At 39.3% G+C, this 7,159-nt stretch overlaps 1 long non-coding RNA gene across 1 annotated transcript; it reads right to left on the bottom strand.

Moving 5' to 3' along the window:
• LOC136359553 (uncharacterized) lies at positions 1 to 5,941 on the bottom strand. Its single transcript, XR_010743304.1, has 4 exons — positions 5,224 to 5,941; positions 3,443 to 3,528; positions 2,440 to 2,612; positions 1 to 82 (listed from the first exon to the last, which is right to left on the bottom strand). It is a non-coding gene; the product is annotated as an uncharacterized lncRNA (long non-coding RNA).
• Positions 5,942 to 7,159: the final 1,218 nt, after the last annotated feature.

The raw sequence follows: 7,159 nt of genomic DNA, 5'->3' as shown, positions 1-7,159 counted from the left end.
ACGGCAAGGTGTGTCCTCACTGCTTCGAGCCGGGCACAGCGGCTGGGAGAAGCTGTCCTCTGATGGTTCTTTACCAGGCTGACTGAAATGAGCAAATTCAATTCTTATCAGAAAAGTGTCTGCCTTGCAAAACGCAGAAGCATGAGATTCCCCTGCTAATCATCTTGGTGCAAGCGAAGAGGAAAAAAAAAATTAATTATCCTTCTGCTCCAACAAATGGTACCTCCACACTAAAATCCAGAGGCTGCACTGGGGACATTCTATGCCTTTGCCCATTCCAGAATTATCCTGTGTAGATTATTTCATGCTGCAGGGCAGCCAGGCCTGAATTGAACCCAAACACATTACACTGTTCGCAGTTCTTTGATTGCATTTATCAATATTCTTTGTTGTCAGGTGTAGGACTTTATTTTAAATCAATAAAAATATGCTCTTAACTCCAAAAGCACATGGAAATTGCATGAAATCTTCCATTGTTCCCCACTGAACAGCCAGGGTCTTCTTTAAAAAGATAACTTTGAGTTTAGAAATTCCAGTTGTAGGAATATTAATTTAACAGTGCTGCAAGGCAAAGATACATTCAGCTTGTTTGAATTCCTAGGCAAGGTGTGAAACCAAACTGGGAGGAGTCTCCAGATAAACTGAGCAATTCCCTGACTGTATTTCAGTCCAAAGCTGCACAGATCATAGTTGTATAAACTAATTTTATGCAGTCTCTTTCGTTAACTTATTTAGTGTCTTCTGTCTCTGAACATCGTATGTGACTTCCAAACCCTGCAAATCTGAGGTATCTGAATTTACTGTCATATTATGTTGTGAAAGTGGATTGCCACACAACTTCGTATCTGAATATTTCTCAAATTCACAACTGCTAACAGCAGATATTCTCCCTTCTGTCCATACAACTTCTTCAATGAGATTCTGCTTCAATATGCAAGTTTATGGCATCTCAATATACTGTGAAAATGTGCTGCTCCACAAAAAGTAATATTTTACTATCTTTGACAGCGATAAAAATGTTTCTTACGTACTATAGAACATTGTGAGGCAGTCTGAGATATGCATGAAATGTCCCTGCAGGAAAGTGAGTTTATTTAAGGAGACTGGCACACATTTCAGTCTGGTTTATATTTCAGAAGTTGCTGTAATCTCAGACTGACTACATATTTGAGAAATCCTGAAAGACTGATGAGATTCTAGAAGACTGGTAAAGATAAAAAACATCTTAAAAAAAAAAGGAATAGCCTAGGAATGGTCAACATTTTGGCATGGTTAATTGTTTATTCCATTATTTTTCTAATTTATATTAAAATTGATTTAAATTAAACCAGTATCCAGAAGAGACAAATAAAAAAAATAACAAAGACCAATGATTAATCAAAGGAAAATTGTATGAAACTAAACAAAATCCCTTCTATCAAAAAGTAATAGGTCTTGGAAAAAAGAATGAGCAATTAAAGCCATACATGCTAGCTCTGCAATCTGTTTCACAGTGCTGTCTGATTGTTCCCACTCTTACTATTGTGTATTTAATTACTCCTACCTAAATGAAGTAGCTCTCATTTTAATTTGTTGAGTTGTGTATAATTTTCACACTGATTTTCTGAACTCTCATGATGATTCTCCATTTACATCCTACCCTTTCACAGGCAGTTAAGGGATCCTCTGCAGCTGATGGCTGGATGTTATTTAATAATCCTACCATGTTATCCAAAATATTAATGTAAGTTTTGACTAGGGCCAGACCTGAGGTAGGATCCTGTACAATCCCAAGTGCAGAATCCTTTCATTTTGGTGATGAACCATGGTTAGCAAAATCAGCTGCATTTTCTCAACACAATGCAGCAGTACTCAGAAAAATAGCTCCATGTTTTATCACAAATGGAACAAACAGAATAATATCAATCTAGAATGAAAACAGTAAACATTGTTGTGGCATGCATAAGCCAAAATGTAGCTCTGAAGATGTGAAGAAGTGATATTTTTGGACATTACACTTTTGAAAGCTGCATGCACATATTTGAGATAAATCAGGAGATATTAGAGCTATTGGCCTTGGAGATAAGGCAGAAAGAACTGAGCTTATTCCACAGAAATAAAACTCTGGAGACACAAATGAAAACATAAATGTAAAGCAGTAGTGAATGTGGAAATATAATATTCTTTGTCCACCACAGACAGGGTAAATAGCAAAGGTCTGAAACTACAAAAAGTGATTTAAATTAGGAGTTAGAAAGCCTACAAAGAAATGAAAGTGAGAATATATCACTAAACTTGCATGTTCCTGACATGACATTAATGGTAATGTAAAAATGCCAACCAAACCATGTTTCCATAACCCACCATCAAAACTGTCATGCACATGGCATCCAAGGTCTAAGACTGCATGCTTAGCTAGATTTTGGTAATCAATTACAAACCAGAGACTCATTAGCTTACCTAACACATTTAACAATAATAGAAAGGTTTAGGTTGAAAGGGTCTTTCAAAGATATCTAGCCCAACCCCCCTGCCAGGGGCAGAGACATCTTCTGCTTCATCAGGTTCTTCAAAGGCCCATTCAACCTGACCTGGGATGCTTCCAGGGATGTTCCACTGACAAGGTTTAAGAGCTATGGAGACAGAAAAAACACAGCAACCCTACAGATGATTAAGGAACCATCCAAATCTATTATTTAGTCTTACACCATTTTTGATAGGTGACTGTAAAATATAGGTTAATGGGAAATCATTATTTTAACCTGCTGTTGTGAGAAGCCAAAAGTTCAGGGGTGTAAACTTTCTCTAAAGAAATCAGTGTTAATGTAGATTCTATCCAAACAAGATATTTATGCAATCCCCATTATGGCAATATTAGTACTCTTCCCAATATTTAATGTACTTCTCTTCGCAATAATGCTGTAAGGTCAGCAAACCTGTGAAAGCACACAATCAAAAATATACACGATTTGTGAACCCCAAGGGAAAATGCTCAGTAAAAAATCATGAAGATTAATCCAGGTGTACCTCCTTGGAGGAAATCACACTTCTAGTGCCTGCTTTTAACATTTCAGATCTGCCCAAACCATTCAAATAAATTGTGCAGACTGTACATGCACAGATCAATGGAGCATGTGCCACCAGTTCAGCACAGAGCAGGACAGGTGCTGTTAGACACTTACCAAGCTGTTAATATGCACATTAATTGCTCTCACCTGAGTCTTGAGCATCTGACAAGACATTCTTTTCCTGCTGACTGAAACAATAGCAATTGCCTGTAGGAACATGTTGTTCCGGAAAGCTCAGCAGGTTTGTTGTTTGCCTATTTTATCCAATGAGTGATTACATTTAAAGTAGATATCTAAGCCTGGAAACACTACTTATTTAGCCATGTACCTACCCAGCTGGAATTACAGTTCAAATAACCAAATTATTTTATGAATCTGACACTAAAATGACTTACCAGAAGGTACAGGATGAGCAGTCATATCTCAGACCAAGGTTCTCTTCTTAGTTGCATGATATGTTCTCTCTTTTAATGGTCTGATTCTTTTATTTTATTTTAAATAAATAATTTTAATTTTAGGAGACTAGAAATCCAAGATTCGGCATGCAGGGCAGAAAAAAAATAGTATATGATGACCATCTCAGCAAGGCTTGAGTGTGTTACAGAAATACACTACTAGTAGCTCACAATTAATAGACTTCTCAAAGTGACTGTCCAATTGCAATGTTACTTTTCTTTGCATGTTACTAAATGGGGATCCAACCCTGAAGCACTTCCGAAATACAAATAATACTTACGTGTTATATACACAAATATACATTTACTTCTTTGAATGTGCACACAGATGTTTCATGAGTGCGAACCACTCCATTTAGGAAGGCTTTTGAATCAGATCCATGCTCACAGATTACTTTTAAACCAATATTCAAAGAACCATGAGAGAATATATTTTGTGTTTCATTTTTATTTTGCAGAGGATTTCTTCTTAAAAACCTGTAAGACGGTTGAGTTCCAGCTTCTCCAAAAGAACAGAGACAGCTACATTGCCTATTTTAGGCTTGAAAACATTTTGCATGGCCATTGAGAAGTCCTTTAGAAGTCCAACACTGATTTCAGCACAAAATCTTTTCACAATGCCAATATCAGGATACTTTGGAACTGAAAAGCAAAGCCCTCAGTTAATCCAATTCTGCAAATACAAACAGCTTCCTGAATTATGTACTAGAGAGAGTATTTTCCTAGGCATGAACTCTGGAGCCTACAGCACTATGTAGGGAAGGAAACAGGATGACAATTGTAGGTGAAAAGTCTGCTACTGGCCCAAACGTATACTTTTGTGGAAATTCAACCCCAACATCCACCACTGCAGCTCTTGAGAAGCAAGGAAGTATCTTAGCAAATATCTGTGCAAGAATGAAATTATAAATGTTAAACTGAAAGTATGCATTATAATTTAAATTCTATGATCATGGACCTAGATGTTGCAATTTTAACAGAATTATGCAGATTTGGTGCCCCCTGCTGTCTTTTACTACCAGAGTGACCCATGAAAAATATGATTAACACACTGAACTGCACCAAACATCCCCAAAGGGCAAATTAAAGATGCTGTTCAAAAAGCCACATTTAAACTAGAGTGTGAGTTCACAGACTGCTTTGGAAGCACCCAGGGGCTGAGAAGAGCAGAGCTCTAGGTTGGGAATGATCATCAAAAAGGTGATCATTGAGTGCACCATGGCCAACAGGAACCACACAGAGAACTGAGCTTCAGCCTTGGCACACCTCCATTGCTTCAAACCAGGACCACAGAAAAGACTCAGTTTCTTGTGGGGATAAAACCACATGAAATCCCTCTGGTCTCTCTTTTCTTGCTCAACACCAGCTCTGCTATATTCCTGGCTCTCACCCTCAAACAGGAGAGTTTTAACAGACTCTATATAGTTCAGTATAATGGGAGCATCTCGAAGTCTCAAAAAACATGAGTTCTAGTGGTGCCCCAGGTGCACACTGGGTGGACCTACACAAGTCTGTGTTATCAACTGAAGTGGAAGGCATGCTCCAGGAACACACTCAGTACAGTAGGCTCCTGCTCAGGACAAGCCCAGAGCTAACCTGAAGTACAGCCCCTCCAACACACACAGCACAGCTGCTGCTGTGACAGCACAACCTGCTTCTCTCTCCTGAGCAAACCTTCGTGGGCCACACTGCATGCTAAAGGAACTTAAAATGAGACTCACCTGCTGAATCCCAGTGTCTCAGAGGTGGCTGTCTCATTTCTCCATCCCCCAGCTGCTTGTTGGCAGTCCACCCATTTCATAAGCCCCAGCAACCTTCTGGCTTCTTCCTTAACTTTCTGACTCAAAATAGTAATCTCTCCCTCTTTTTTCCCCTCCCTAGGGCTGGTTTTCAGATGGATCAGCTTATTGTAGGGTCATGTGGATGTCTGGTCTGATATAATAGGGGGAGGAATGTCCCTTTGGCAGCAGTACAGTCTCAGATTGGCTTAAGCTAATCATGAAACTTCTGTCCTAAATCAAATAAGGCTGTGAGGTGCCAATGGATGCAATGGCTTGTCCAAACTAACAGAACATATTTCCAGCACAGCTGGGTTGAAATCCTGCTATAATCAATGGCCAAGATATTATGCCACTAACTTTTAAAATTTTCTCTGTAGGTCTCTTGTCCATTCTTTGCACTCCTACAAGAATACTACACAATATAAGTGATGATGAAGCAAAGCACAGTGCTCCATCTGAGCTGCTGCAAAGCAGAAGACAGGACTTTTCCAGGAAGAATATCTATTTAAGTGGTTTCCTACTGCAAATCAACAGCTTATCAAATGATGCCTTTGTCTGCTTAAACTCAAAGACATTTCTTTAAAGGGGCCTTCATTCAGTAGTCACAAGTAATAAATCAGTTACTTCCTCCCTTGGCTATCTGTGCTTGAAGATGGAAAAAAAACCCAAAAACAAAAACAAACCAAACCAAACAAACCAACAAACAAAACCAAACAAACAAACAAAAACACCAAACCAACCCAAACAAAAAACTCCACAGAAAAGGGACAGTCCTGTCTTGCCATAACAGGGGGGTTCAGTGACCTGAGACTAGTGCCTGTATTCTGGAAATCGTGGGTGCTAAAACAGCATTATGCTGTACTTCAGGCAGATGTGCAGCAGAGGATGGATGCTTCATCATTTCATACTCTCCTCAGGTAGGAAGGCTTTTAGGACTGACATTGAATCTGTGAGTCATCGACTGCTCTGGAAAGGCTTACTAGTGAATAAGATGAAATTTCTGTCATTTGTAGTGTCTAAGAAGGTTTTTCAACTCCGAGAGAAAAGAATTTATTCAGTTTCTCTGACACTTATTTATACACACAAGTTTTAAATGGCCATTTTCAACTCTTGAACTCCTGTGACTTAGTGAGATGGTATGATCTGTATTACATCTGCTGTAGCAGTATTTAAACAATCATCCTTAATAAAATCTTGCTCACTCCCACCATCTAGAAATCCTGTTTTGTACTTCACACATTTTATTTTCATACCTCAGAATTCAAAACACCAGAAGGCAGGAGTTTGGTCTGGTAACTATTAAATTAGTTACACCCTGATACAAAATCAACTTGCTTACTACATCCTTTATACTCGTCAGTTTACTCGGTGAACTGGCTGCAGGGACTGTCCAAAAATTCGTTTCTATCTCCTCTAAACGTTGCTTAAGTCAGTGGTCTGTCCTCTATTCACCTCTTTTCAGTGTGAAACACAGACACACACAGCCATGTCAGGGGTTGTGCAAGAAGAAGATTATGAGGGTGGATCCACTTGTTTTGATCTCCCGACAGAGCACTGTGGCTCACCCTGCTACCACCAGACTGCGGGGCTGCTCCTGCAGCCACTTTTCTTGCTATTTTTCCACTCCTAAGCTCTCTTCTTTCTCCCCTTTCCTTGTTTTTCTCCCTGAAATTAATAAATTAATGTGCATGTCTAGCAGCCACCAGTTGCAAAGAGCCAGACCTCGATGTTGTTGAGAGCAAGGAGCCAAATTTTAACTATTGAAATGAACTTGAATGCTGGAAGAGTCTGCTTTGACACAGAAGGGAGGCGTGCAGAGGGATGAGTGGGGAGGTTTAAGTCAGATCTTATTATCACAAGACCTCAGGGCACTGGC

The sequence above is a fragment of the Sylvia atricapilla genome, chromosome 3 (assembly GCF_009819655.1).
Source record: "Sylvia atricapilla isolate bSylAtr1 chromosome 3, bSylAtr1.pri, whole genome shotgun sequence".
Taxonomy (NCBI): domain Eukaryota; kingdom Metazoa; phylum Chordata; class Aves; order Passeriformes; family Sylviidae; genus Sylvia; species Sylvia atricapilla.
Note: the sequence above shows the minus strand (reverse complement) of the source record. Positions and strands in the feature narration are given on the sequence as shown.